Here is a 12,500-nt window from a genome sequence, read left to right as displayed (position 1 = left end):
CGTCGATCGAGCGACCGGGTATATTCAAGACGCCTCTACCGACACCACCACACCAGCGGGCAGTTTAGCGAGCTTGCCAACTCCTCTGCCTCCTCAAGCGCTTCCAGACGCCTACCGACACCACATGCTGCTGGCTGGCTGTCTGTTGTTACAATGGAATTTAAAAAAAAAAACAAACAAAAAACCCCAACTCTATTAAGATTTTCGATAGTTGGAAAATAATAATAAATTAAGATTTTCGATAGATTGAAAATAATGATAAATTGATTTTAGCAGGGCTGCTGAGTTAGCTTATAGGAGCGAGCTAAAGTAAGAAAGAAACACGCCGAAACACACCGACCGGCACCCCCGACGACGACCACGGGTAAACGGCGGGACTAACTGTGACTCTCTTAAGGTGTGAGGAGGCTTTGCCTCTTAAGCAAGTTTGACTGACGCCTACCGACACCGGTCAGGTCGGCGAGGCTCCCGGCGGCCCCGAGCGGGACCACAGGTTGCGGAAGGCGTCCAAGTGAGCGGCGGCGACGCCAGGAGGCCCCCGGGGTCGACTCCGCGGCCCCGGGTCGGTGTGCGGGCCTCCAGAGCTCGATAAAGTAGTGGTGTCGCTAGCGGTCGAGAAGGCACTTTTCGACGCCTACTGCCACCCCCACATGGCGGTAGGCGCAAAACTGGAAAATCGCCGACCAGAAATGTCGCTTCGTATAATCGACGTTTTTTTTGACCACCATTTTCAGGTGTCGGAGGTGGGTCTGGACGAATACCAACACCATTTCTGGGGTTTCACAACCGCCGGCTTCTCCGACATATGTTGGAAAGGAGTAGCGATCGAGCGAAGGGGGCTGTCGGTAGGCGGCCGCGGGTTGCATGTGTGCCCGGGACAGCACCCCCATCCAACTAAGGGGTGTCCCCCGGGGGCCAGGGGGACCTCGTCCAGGTCGGCCGGGCGCTTCCAGACGCCTACCGACACCGGTCAGGTCGGCGAGGCTCCCGGCGGCCCCGAGCGGGACCACAGGTTGCGGAAGGCGTCCAAGTGAGCGGCGGCGACGCCAGGAGGCCCCCGGGGTCGACTCCGCGGCCCCCGGGTCGGTGTGCGGGCCTCCAGAGCTCGATAAAGTAGTGGTGTCGCTAGCGGTCGAGAAGGCACTTTTCGACGCCTACTGCACCCCCACATGGCGGTAGGCGCAAAACTGGAAAATCGCCGACCAGAAATGTCGCTTCGTATAATCGACGTTTTTTTTGACCACCATTTTCAGGTGTCGGAGGTGGGTCTGGACGAATACCAACACCATTTCTGGGGTTTCACAACCGCCCGGCTTCTCCGACATATGTTGGAAAGGAGTAGCGATCGAGCGAAGGGGGCTGTCGGTAGGCGGCCGCGGGTTGCATGTGTGCCCGGGACAGCACCCCCATCCAACTAAGGGGTGTCCCCCGGGGGCCAGGGGGACCTCGTCCAGGTCGGCCGGGCGCTTCCAGACGCCTACCGACACCGGTCAGGTCGGCGAGGCTCCCGGCGGCCCCGAGCGGGACCACAGGTTGCGGAAGGCGTCCAAGTGAGCGGCGGCGACGCCAGGAGGCCCCCGGGGTCGACTCCGCGGCCCCCGGGTCGGTGTGCGGGCCTCCAGAGCTCGATAAAGTAGTGGTGTCGCTAGCGGTCGAGAAGGCACTTTTCGACGCCTACTGCCACCCCCACATGGCGGTAGGCGCAAAACTGGAAAATCGCCGACCAGAAATGTCGCTTCGTATAATCGACGTTTTTTTTGACCACCATTTTCAGGTGTCGGAGGTGGGTCTGGACGAATACCAACACCATTTCTGGGGTTTCACAACCGCCCGGCTTCTCCGACATATGTTGGAAAGGAGTAGCGATCGAGCGAAGGGGGCTGTCGGTAGGCGGCCGCGGGTTGCATGTGTGCCCGGGACAGCACCCCCATCCAACTAAGGGGTGTCCCCCGGGGGCCAGGGGGACCTCGTCCAGGTCGGCCGGGCGCTTCCAGACGCCTACCGACACCGGTCAGGTCCGGCGAGGCTCCCGGCGGCCCCGAGCGGGACCACAGGTTGCGGAAGGCGTCCAAGTGAGCGGCGGCGACGCCAGGAGGCCCCCGGGGTCGACTCCGCGGCCCCCGGGTCGGTGTGCGGGCCTCCAGAGCTCGATAAAGTAGTGGTGTCGCTAGCGGTCGAGAAGGCACTTTTCGACGCCTACTGCCCACCCCCACATGGCGGTAGGCGCAAAACTGGAAAATCGCCGACCAGAAATGTCGCTTCGTATAATCGACGTTTTTTTTGACCACCATTTTCAGGTGTCGGAGGTGGGTCTGGACGAATACCAACACCATTTCTGGGGTTTCACAACCGCCCGGCTTCTCCGACATATGTTGGAAAGGAGTAGCGATCGAGCGAAGGGGGCTGTCGGTAGGCGGCCGCGGGTTGCATGTGTGCCCGGGACAGCACCCCCATCCAACTAAGGGGTGTCCCCCGGGGGCCAGGGGGACCTCGTCCAGGTCGGCCGGGCGCTTCCAGACGCCTACCGACACCGGTCAGGTCGGCGAGGCTCCCGGCGGCCCCGAGCGGGACCACAGGTTGCGGAAGGCGTCCAAGTGAGCGGCGGCGACGCCAGGAGGCCCCCGGGGTCGACTCCGCGGCCCCCGGGTCGGTGTGCGGGCCTCCAGAGCTCGATAAAGTAGTGGTGTCGCTAGCGGTCGAGAAGGCACTTTTCGACGCCTACTGCCACCCCCACATGGCGGTAGGCGCAAAACTGGAAAATCGCCGACCAGAAATGTCGCTTCGTATAATCGACGTTTTTTTTGACCACCATTTTCAGGTGTCGGAGGTGGGTCTGGACGAATACCAACACCATTTCTGGGGTTTCACAACCGCCCGGCTTCTCCGACATATGTTGGAAAGGAGTAGCGATCGAGCGAAGGGGGCTGTCGGTAGGCGGCCGCGGGTTGCATGTGTGCCCGGGACAGCACCCCCATCCAACTAAGGGGTGTCCCCCGGGGGCCAGGGGGACCTCGTCCAGGTCGGCCGGGCGCTTCCAGACGCCTACCGACACCGGTCAGGTCGGCGAGGCTCCCGGCGGCCCCGAGCGGGACCACAGGTTGCGGAAGGCGTCCAAGTGAGCGGCGGCGACGCCAGGAGGCCCCCGGGGTCGACTCCGCGGCCCCCGGGTCGGTGTGCGGGCCTCCAGAGCTCGATAAAGTAGTGGTGTCGCTAGCGGTCGAGAAGGCACTTTTCGACGCCTACTGCCACCCCCACATGGCGGTAGGCGCAAAACTGGAAAATCGCCGACCAGAAATGTCGCTTCGTATAATCGACGTTTTTTTTGACCACCATTTTCAGGTGTCGGAGGTGGGTCTGGACGAATACCAACACCATTTCTGGGGTTTCACAACCGCCCGGCTTCTCCGACATATGTTGGAAAGGAGTAGCGATCGAGCGAAGGGGGCTGTCGGTAGGCGGCCGCGGGTTGCATGTGTGCCCGGGACAGCACCCCCATCCAACTAAGGGGTGTCCCCCGGGGGCCAGGGGGACCTCGTCCAGGTCGGCCGGGCGCTTCCAGACGCCTACCGACACCGGTCAGGTCGGCGAGGCTCCCGGCGGCCCCGAGCGGGACCACAGGTTGCGGAAGGCGTCCAAGTGAGCGGCGGCGACGCCAGGAGGCCCCCGGGGTCGACTCCGCGGCCCCCGGGTCGGTGTGCGGGCCTCCAGAGCTCGATAAAGTAGTGGTGTCGCTAGCGGTCGAGAAGGCACTTTTCGACGCCTACTGCCACCCCCACATGGCGGTAGGTGTAAAATCGGAATAGACCGGACCAGGAATGTCGAGGGGGAAAAAAATGACAAAGTCCTGGTGTGCCTAGGCGTCGAGAAGGCACTTTGCGACGCCTACCGACATCCCCATGTGGCAGTAGGCGTAAAACTGGAAAATCGCCGACCAGAAATGTCGCTTCGTATAATCGACGTTTTTTTTGACCACCATTTTCAGGTGTCGGAGGTGGGTCTGGACGAATACCAACACCATTTCTGGGGTTTTCCAGTTTGAAAGTTTTATAAAACATGTTCGGTAGGAAGCACACTTTGGTGTGTCGGTTCGTCGGAGCAGCGACTCTTTGCCTCGTGGTGGTCCGGAACGTCTCTACGGGCTTGTCGCAAAGGCGTCAGAAAGTGGCATCTCCGCCGCCTAGGGCTGTCACCGTTATCGCTGTCGCCGCGCTCCAACTTGTTTTGATCCGCCGCCTTCGTTCCTGCCAACCGTGCGCCCGCTCATCGTCGTTAGGTTATAATACGTGGTACGTGTGTGTGCTTCTCCGTGGACCTAGGGCTGCTCGACGTGTCGAACGATATGTTGGAACAACTAACGGCTCCTTTTCCTGGTTCCATAGTCGTCGTGGTACCCGCGTCGTCAGCCATATCTATGTCCACCATGTTTAGCCGATACGTTTGCTGCAGCTTCTGCTTCCGCCTCAGCGTTCGCCGCTCTCAGCCGCCGCTGTTGTTGCTGCCGTTCTGCCATTCAACCACTACCTGCGAATCTTTCGATGATCGGCCGAACGACCCATCGCTGTGCGACCGATAAATCCTCCGGATTAGGGAGAAACGCCGCCGCTCTCTGCCGCCGTCGAACGGAAAAACGTACATTGTAACGAACGAACGAACGAACGAACGAATTAACGAACGAGCGAACAAACAAACAAAAATAGCCGCGGGGGATGCACTATGTAGATCCTGATCCCCTTGTAACCATACGTACGTTGTTCGATGCTCTCCCGTCCTGGAAGTCGCCGCAGCAAACAGGAGGATGAGCAGCAGCAGGCGCCGCCGCCGTAACCGCCGCCTGCCTGCCGCCTCCTACTCCTGTCAGCGTCCGATCTCACAGCCGTGTGAACGTTCGCTGACACCCGATTTCTTTCCGTCTGGCAAAACCTTGGACGTCCCGCTCGCGGTACACGTGCTGCAGCGACTTCTCGTCCGACAACGCATAAGCGTCGACGTCTGCCGCCGCATCTTCTGATACGTGGACGGTGATAGCGCTAGTCCCTTCTTGCGCCACCTCCACCTTTGTTAGCGCCAAAGAAGATCGATCGAGCAGTCGTGGTCGCAGTCGATTAACCCGTTTTCACCGTCCGCAGTTCCCAAGCCGCCGATCAAGTCGTTGCTCTTCTTGTTCGTTCTTCCCATACCGTCGATTTGCACGGCTGCCGGATGAGCCATCCTCTGTCCGGCGAAGCGCTCACGTCAGTGATCGATACTTGCACCGACAGTCCTCCCGCTCGCGACTCGGTGCTCGAATCGGACTCGTTCGTTTTTATCTCGATGCGATTGTGAAAAGGGGGACCGGTCGTCAATGTCGTGTGTGTCGACGATGTTGTTCGCCCGGTCCGCCGCGTTGTTGTCGTTTTTTTTTTTTTTTTTTTTCCCCTAACGTTCGCCGTCGCACGGACGAAAGGGTGAGAAAAAAAAAAAGCTCGAAAAAGCCGCCCAAAAAAATCGGACCGAGGAGCCGCTTGCGAGAACGCGCCATGTGCACGTTGTCTCTCCTCGGTTTTCCGAGCACGAACACGACGCCGGTCGGTCGGTCGGTCGACGAAGGCGACGACGAAGGTGACGGGAAAATTTACGCCGCCGCTGCCCTGGTCCAGCTCCTCCCCGATGACGGCTGTGATGTTGACGTTGACGTTGGCGACGACGACGACGACGACGGAGACGACGACGACGACGAGACGGCATCGATGGCGACCACGATGACGACGACCTCGACGAGTTCAGTCTGCACCTTGACCTCCGATGTCCGTGTGCACTGCCGTCGTGCTGTTTGTCGTTTGTCGTATGTATCGCTGTCAAGGGTGCCGTTGTCGTTGTTGTTGTCGACGTTGTTGCTTGCTCTCTCGTCTCGGTCGGTTGGTACGTTGATGACGACGACGACGACGAAGACGACGACGACGACGACGAGACGGCATCGATGGCGACCACGATGACGACGACCTCGACGATTCCAGTCTGCACCTTGACCTCCGATGTCCGTGTGCACTGCCGTCGTGCTGTTTGTCGTTTGTCGTATGTATCGCTGTCAAGGGTGCCGTTGTCGATGTTGTTGTTGTCGACGCTGTCGTCTGTTCTCTCTTCTCGGCCGGCTGTGACGTGGACGTTGACGACGACGACGACGAGACGGAATCGATGGCGACCACGATGACGACGACCTCGGCGAGTTCAGTCTGCACCTTGACCCTCGATGTCCGTGTGCACTGCCGTCGTGCTGCTTGTCGTTTGTCGTATGTATCGCTGTCAAGGGTGCCGTTGTCGTTGTTGTTGTCGACGTTGGTCGCTTTCGTTCTTTGAGTCTCGGTCTCGGTCCAAGTCAGGGGAGAAACAAAAAAGAGGCCATCAGCGCGGGCAGCGCGCTTCTACTGACGGCGAACCTCCTCGAAAAACAAATAAACACGTGCCCGTCGTTGTAGTTGTCTGTCTTATGTCGGTCGGTCGGTCGGTCGGTCTGTCGTTCTGTCGAAACAAAGTCCCAAATTCCAACGATACCTGGTTGATCCTGCCAGTAGTCATATGCTTGTCTCAAAGCTTAAGCCATGCAAGTGTAAGTTCACGCCACGCATTAGAACGGGCGAAACCGCGAATGGCTCAGGAACCGGACCTAATCCTCGGGACCGTATTCCTCCTCGGAGGCGATGGATATCTGTGGCAATTCTAGAGCTAATACATGTGACACAGGCCGCGATCGGTTCGGCGCGCCGTCGTCGCCACGCCTCGCGCGCTGGCACCCGCGTCGGCCGTTCCGGGTCGCGGCGCTACATATTAGACTGAGACCGATGCGCGTCATTCCGTCCTCCCGTCGTCGGCGTTCCCGCTCGCGGGTCCGTTCGGTGGCGGGGCTCATAGGGCGGCGCGCTCCGCTTTGGTGACTCTGGATAACTCACTGGTCGATCGCACGAGCTTTCACGCCCGGCGACGGGTCTCTCGAGGGTCCGCCCTATCAACTGTCGACGGTCGGTTAAGTGCCTACCGTGGTTACTACGGGTAACGGGGAATCGGGGTTCGATTCCGGGAGGGAGCATGCGAAACGGCTACCACATCCAAGGAAGGCAGCATGCGCGCAAATTACCCACTCCCGGCACGGGGAGGTAGTGACGAAAAATAACGACGCGGGACTCTGTCGAGGCCCCGCGATCGGAATGAGTACACTTCAAATCCGTTAACGAGGACCAACCGGAGGGCAAGTCTGGTGCCAGCAGCCGCGGTAATTCCAGCTCCGGTAGCGTATATTAAAGTTGTTGCGGTTAAAAAGCTCGTAGTCCGAACTCGGGTTCGTGGTCGCGCAAGCGGCCCCGGGGCGGCGGCGCCATCGTCCGTCGTTGACTTTGGTCGTCCGTTCGCATTCCCGGCCCTTTCCGCCGGTGTCAACCGCTAGCATACCCGCCACGCGGTCCTGCCGGCGAGGTGGACGAGGAGGTCGTGATCGGGATCCGGGAAAAAAAAAACAAGTGGTCGTCGGTTCGGTTCCGGGAGTAGTCTAACGGGGGGGTGCTACGTGTGTGTGTTTGGGTGCGTTCATTCGCATCCCCGCACTCTGACCCCCGCGCTTCTCTCCCTCTCCCTTTCCGCGCGTTCCTCTTTTTTTTGAACCCCCCGGTCCGCTCCGAGTCCCTGCTTCGTGTCTTGTCTGCGCGCGTGTTGCGGTCGGCGGTTTCTCCTCCAAGGGTGCTCTTAACCGAGTGTCCGCGGCGGCCGGTACGTTCACTTTGAAAAAATTAGAGTGCTCAGAGCGGGCTGTTCAAGCTTGCATACGATAAGCATGGAATGATGGAAGAGGGCCTCGTCTACGTCTGTCGGTCTCCGTCTACGGCGAGGCAATGATCGAAGGGAGCGGTCGGGGCCACTCGTATTGCGACGTTAGAGGTGAAATTCTTGGATCGTCGCAAGACGAACTGCAGCGATGGCGTGTGGCAAGCACGTTTTCCTCGATCAAGAGCGAAAGTCGGAGGTTCGAAGACGATCAGATACCGTCGTAGTTCCGACCGTAAACGATGCCGACCGGCGATCCGCCGGCGTTCGCTTCCATGACCCGGCGGGTAGCCTGCGGGAAACCAGAGTTCGGTTCCGGGGGGAGTATGGTTGCAAAGCTGAAACTTAAAGGAATTGACGGAAGGGCACCACCAGGAGTGGAGCCTGCGGCTTAATTTGACTCAACACGGGAAAACTCACCCGGTCCGGACACCGGTAGGATTGACAGATCGATAGCTCTTTCTCGATTCGGTGGGTGGTGGTGCATGGCCGTTCTTAGTTGGTGGAGCGATCCGTCTGGTTGATTCCGATAACGAACGAGACTCCGGCCTGCTAACTAGTGCGCCGATGTCAGTGATTTTTACGGCGGGCTCGGCGTCCTCCGTGGCGCTCGGGTCCGGGTCGGTTTTCTCACGCACTTCTTAGAGGGACGGGTGGCAGAAAGCCACACGAGGCGGAGCGATAACAGGTCTGTGATGCCCTTAGATGTCCGGGGCCGCACGCGCGCTACACTGGAGGTATCAGCGGGGACTTCGCCCCGGCCCGAGAGGGTTGGGAAACCTCTGAACCACCTCCCGTGATAGGGATCGGGGCCGTTAACCAACCCCGTGAACGAGGAATTCCCCGGTAGGCGCGGGTCAACAGCCCGCGTCGATCACGTCCCTGCCCTTTGTACACACCGCCCGTCGCTACTACCGATCGAACGGTCCGGTGAGGTCTCGGATCTGGCCGACGACGCCGCCGGGCAGTGCGCGACGTGTCCGTCACGACACTCGTGCATCTACGCCTCGGCGTTCGATGCCTGGAGAAGACGACCGAACCCGATCGTTTAGAGGAAGTAAAAGTCGTAACAAGGTTTCCGTAGGTGAACCTGCGGAAGGATCATTACCGTTTTCCCGTTCGAGACTGGTTTGTTGTTTTCCGGCCTACCTCCTCTGTCTGTCGGCGTCAACGCCTCGAATGCGCGCAAACAAACCTATAAAAGGCGGAGCGAGAGATAGATTTGTGGTGACGCGGAGGTTTTTAAAGCCCAGCTCTTCTTGCTTGCTTCCGCGTCTTACCACCTGTTTGTTTTTTCGCCCACCGCAAGTGATGGCCGCTTCTTCTTTGCCTTGTCGCCGCTTTATCGTTTTTTGTTTTTTTGCAGCCGCTGTGCCACCGCCGCTAGCTAAAAACAAACTACTCGCGACATTGCAATGCCGTCACGCCTCCTCGCACAGACCTCCTCGCACACTACTAAATCTATATAAACAAAAACTAATATAAAAAAACCCAAGTGCTGAACCCTGGACGGGGGATCACTCGGCTCGTCCGTCGATGAAGAGCGCGGCCAGCCGCGAGAACTGATGCGAATTGCAGGACTCAGTGAACATCGACACCTCGAACGCACATTGCGGCCCCGAGATCCCTTGTCTCGGGGCCACGTCCGGTCGAGAGGCGGAACGTTACATGTCTTTCTCCGTTAACGAAACGACATCTTGCCGTCCCCGTGCCCGCCCGGTCCTCGGCACGGTGGTAACCGGGACGTCGCAGGAGCGAGTGACGAGGGGGAAGAAAAATAAAAAAAGAATTGACTCCTTTCAATGTCTTTTTTTTTTTTAAAACCCTCTCCGGCCTCCTCCTTCGTCTCCCGCTGGCAGACCGCGGAGTCTTTTCCCTTTTCGACCGCGTGAAGAAACACTGTGGAGGAGGAGCAGGAGGAGTCTGTCCGAAAGCAGCCGAAGGGAGAACAAAACAAAAAAAAAGCACCGACCTAACCGACTGCCGACGTAAGCGCCGCCTGCTCGTCTCGCTCTCTGCCTCATGAAGGTGTCTCTCAGCGACGCCTCGAGCAGCGCGACGAGCACGGCCGTCGCACCGTAAAAAGGTGGCCGCGTCGTAGGCAACGTCGGATGGGGAGGACCCAGGCTTTTTTTTAATTGTTGGCTTCTTCATTTTCGGTCGGACGGGCGCTATATCGGCCAGCCGTCGTCACACGGAGGGTACCGATCGAGATTCCTCTCCTCCAAACACCACACTCTACTAAAAACCGCCGCCCTCGGCTCGGACGAGACGACCCGCTGAACTTAAGCATATCGCTAAGCGGAGGAAAAGAAACCAACCGGGATTCCCTTAGTAACGGCGAGTGAACCGGGAGAAGCCCAACGCCGAATCCCGTCGCAAGTAAAAGGCTTCGGGACGTGTGGCGCATGGGTCGAAGGCAGCCGTTCGTTTTCGTCTCGCATAGTTCGGAGTTCCCTCGATCGGGGCCGCCCGCGGCGGGTGCCAGGCCCATTCGGTGCGGACGGCGAGCGACGGCCTTCGATCCGAGAGTCGGGTTGCTTGGGAACGCAGCCCAAATCGGGTGGTAAGCTCCATCCAAGGCTAAATACCGGGACGAGTCCGATAGTCGACAAGTACCGTGAGGGAAAGTTGAAAAGAACTTTGGAGAGAGAGTTCAAGAGAACGTGAAACCGCCCAGGGGTAAACGGGTGGGACCGCTCACCGCGATCGCGGGGGGACTCAGTCCGGTGCTGCCTAGGCTCGAGCCCAAAACTCGATGTGTGTTCTTGAAAGAGAGGCCGTCGCGGCACAGGTCGTCGTTCGTCGTGTCCGCGGGGACTCGTTCCCCGCGGTTCCAGCTTTTGTGCCCGCGTCGCCGACGAAGGAGACGGGCCGCGTGGATAGCGGGAAGGGAAACGTGGTGACGACCGTGGCGTCGGTAGGTGGCTGCGTCGGTTGGCTGCGACGGAGGGGACTCGTCCTCTCGATCGCTGCTGCCGCCGGGCCCTAACCCGCCGCATCCGTCGCCGCCGCTTCTTCTTTCCTCCTGCTCCCTCCGCGCGCGACTCCGCTGCACCCGTCCCCTTCATCATCGCTCGGCGTAATCATGGCGCGGGCGCTTCGGCGCGACCTCCGCGCGGCCGGCACCGGACGCACTTCCCCTCCGGTCCGTCGTCGCGACCCGTTCCCGGCGTGCAGGTCGAACACGCGGGTTTTTTTCCGTAGGCGGCAGGCGTTTCATCACCCTGAAAACCCCCGTCTTCCCACCTTGTGAAGTCGGGGGCCACCGGCCGTCGGGCCCGCGAACGTAACTGCCCCTTTCTGCCGGGAACGGAGGAAATCTGACACGATCCGTTACACGTGGCGAGCCGGTCCGTTTTGATCCCGCCGGAAGTCGCGTGCGGGCGACGCACTCTGTGTGTCGCTCCTTAGGCGCCCCACCGTCTCGGGCGCGTGCGCGATGAGAGGCGGGATAGGACTGGCGCGGCCTCGCCGTCACGCACCTCGCCGACGTTTCGGGTTCTTGTCGGGGGCAACCCCGCCCGCGCCCGTTTCCGTTTCCGGAGAGGTCGCTCGGCGACGCTTTTTTACTCGAGCCGCCCGCCCACCCCGGGTCAGCGACGTGCATCGGCAACCCACCCGACCCGTCTTGAAACACGGACCGAGGAGTCCTGGCCGTTCGCGAGTCGTAGGGGCCACCTCTGACTAACCCCGAAGGCGAAGCGAAAGCGAGAGAGCGTGTAGGGAGGGCGTCGATCGGGAGAGGTGTCGTGGCAAAGTCGTCCGGGGGTCGTCGGGGGGTGTCGTCGGTCTCGTGCCGTCGTCTTCTCCTCGCCTCACCCGCCTCCGAGCCGTGCCCGATCCCGCCGGCGCGGCGTTTTCGGCCTTCCGCCGTCGCTGCTGCGGTGCCCGCAACTTTTCCTTTTTTCTCTCTTCCCGAGAGAGATAGGAGAGGGAAGGCTCGTGGCTGACGTGCGGTTGTTTTTCCCTCCTCCCCGAGAGGGACCGGCCGCATCATCCAAAAAGGGGAATTGCCGGGCGCCAGCTTCCATATCCTCCTTCCGCCCATCGGTGAGATCCCGCGGCTTGAACTAGTCCTATTTTGTCGTCGAGTTTAGGCGCTGCGCGCGGGCGCATCACCCCCGGGTCGGTTTCCCCTTTTTCCGAGTACGACTCGGCCGACTCTGGCGTAGCGAGCGACCAGGGACCCGAAAGATGGCGATCCACGCCCGGTCGGGATGAAGCCAGAGGAAACTCTGGTGGAAGTCCGAAGCGCCTCTGACGTGCAAATCGATCGTCGGAACGGGTGTAGGGGCGAAAGACCAATCGAGCCGTCTAGTAGCTGGTTCCCTCCGAAGTTTCCCTCAGGATAGCTGGCGCTCGATCGTCGCAATTCCATCCGGTAAAGCGAACGATTGGAGGCCCCGGGGCCGTTCACGGCCTCGACCTACTCTCGAACTCGGAACGGGTGGAACGGGCCGACTCTCCCGAACGACGGAGCCGACCCATCCGGCCGCCGCCGCCAGCACGCTTCGCTGGGCGGTTGGTCACCTCGAATGCGAGTGCCAAGTGGGCCACTTTTGGTAAGCAGAACTGGCGCTGTGGGATGAACCAAACGTCCGGCTAAGGTGCCTAACGCGACGCCCATGAGATCCCCGAAAGGGTGTCGGTCGATATAGACAGCAGGACGGTGGCCACGGAAGTCGGAATCCGCTAAGGAGTGTGTAACA

General features: G+C 60.1%; 2 non-coding genes and 1 pseudogene across 2 annotated transcripts in view; all 3 read left to right on the top strand.

Moving 5' to 3' along the window:
• The first annotated feature begins 6,525 nt into the window (after positions 1-6,525).
• Positions 6,526-8,895, top strand: LOC145273547 (small subunit ribosomal RNA; annotated as a pseudogene).
• Positions 8,896-9,289: 394 nt separating this feature from the next.
• On the top strand, positions 9,290-9,447 carry LOC145273353 (5.8S ribosomal RNA). The gene has a single exon (XR_013866346.1). It is a non-coding gene; the product is annotated as a 5.8S ribosomal RNA (ribosomal RNA).
• A 593-nt stretch (positions 9,448-10,040) lies between these two features.
• Positions 10,041-12,500, top strand: part of LOC145273213 (large subunit ribosomal RNA) — a 5,731-nt gene continuing 3,271 nt past the window's right edge. Inside the window, exon 1 of the ribosomal RNA XR_013866241.1 lies at positions 10,041-12,500. This exon is cut by the window's right edge and continues 3,271 nt beyond it. This is a non-coding gene — a ribosomal RNA (large subunit ribosomal RNA).

This window comes from Euprymna scolopes, unplaced genomic scaffold (assembly GCF_053919585.1).
Source record: "Euprymna scolopes isolate OS-2025 unplaced genomic scaffold, ASM5391958v1 sca1, whole genome shotgun sequence".
NCBI lineage: Eukaryota > Metazoa > Mollusca > Cephalopoda > Sepiida > Sepiolidae > Euprymna > Euprymna scolopes.
The sequence above is the reverse complement of the archived record's forward strand: the minus strand, read 5'-3'. Positions and strand labels throughout refer to the sequence as shown.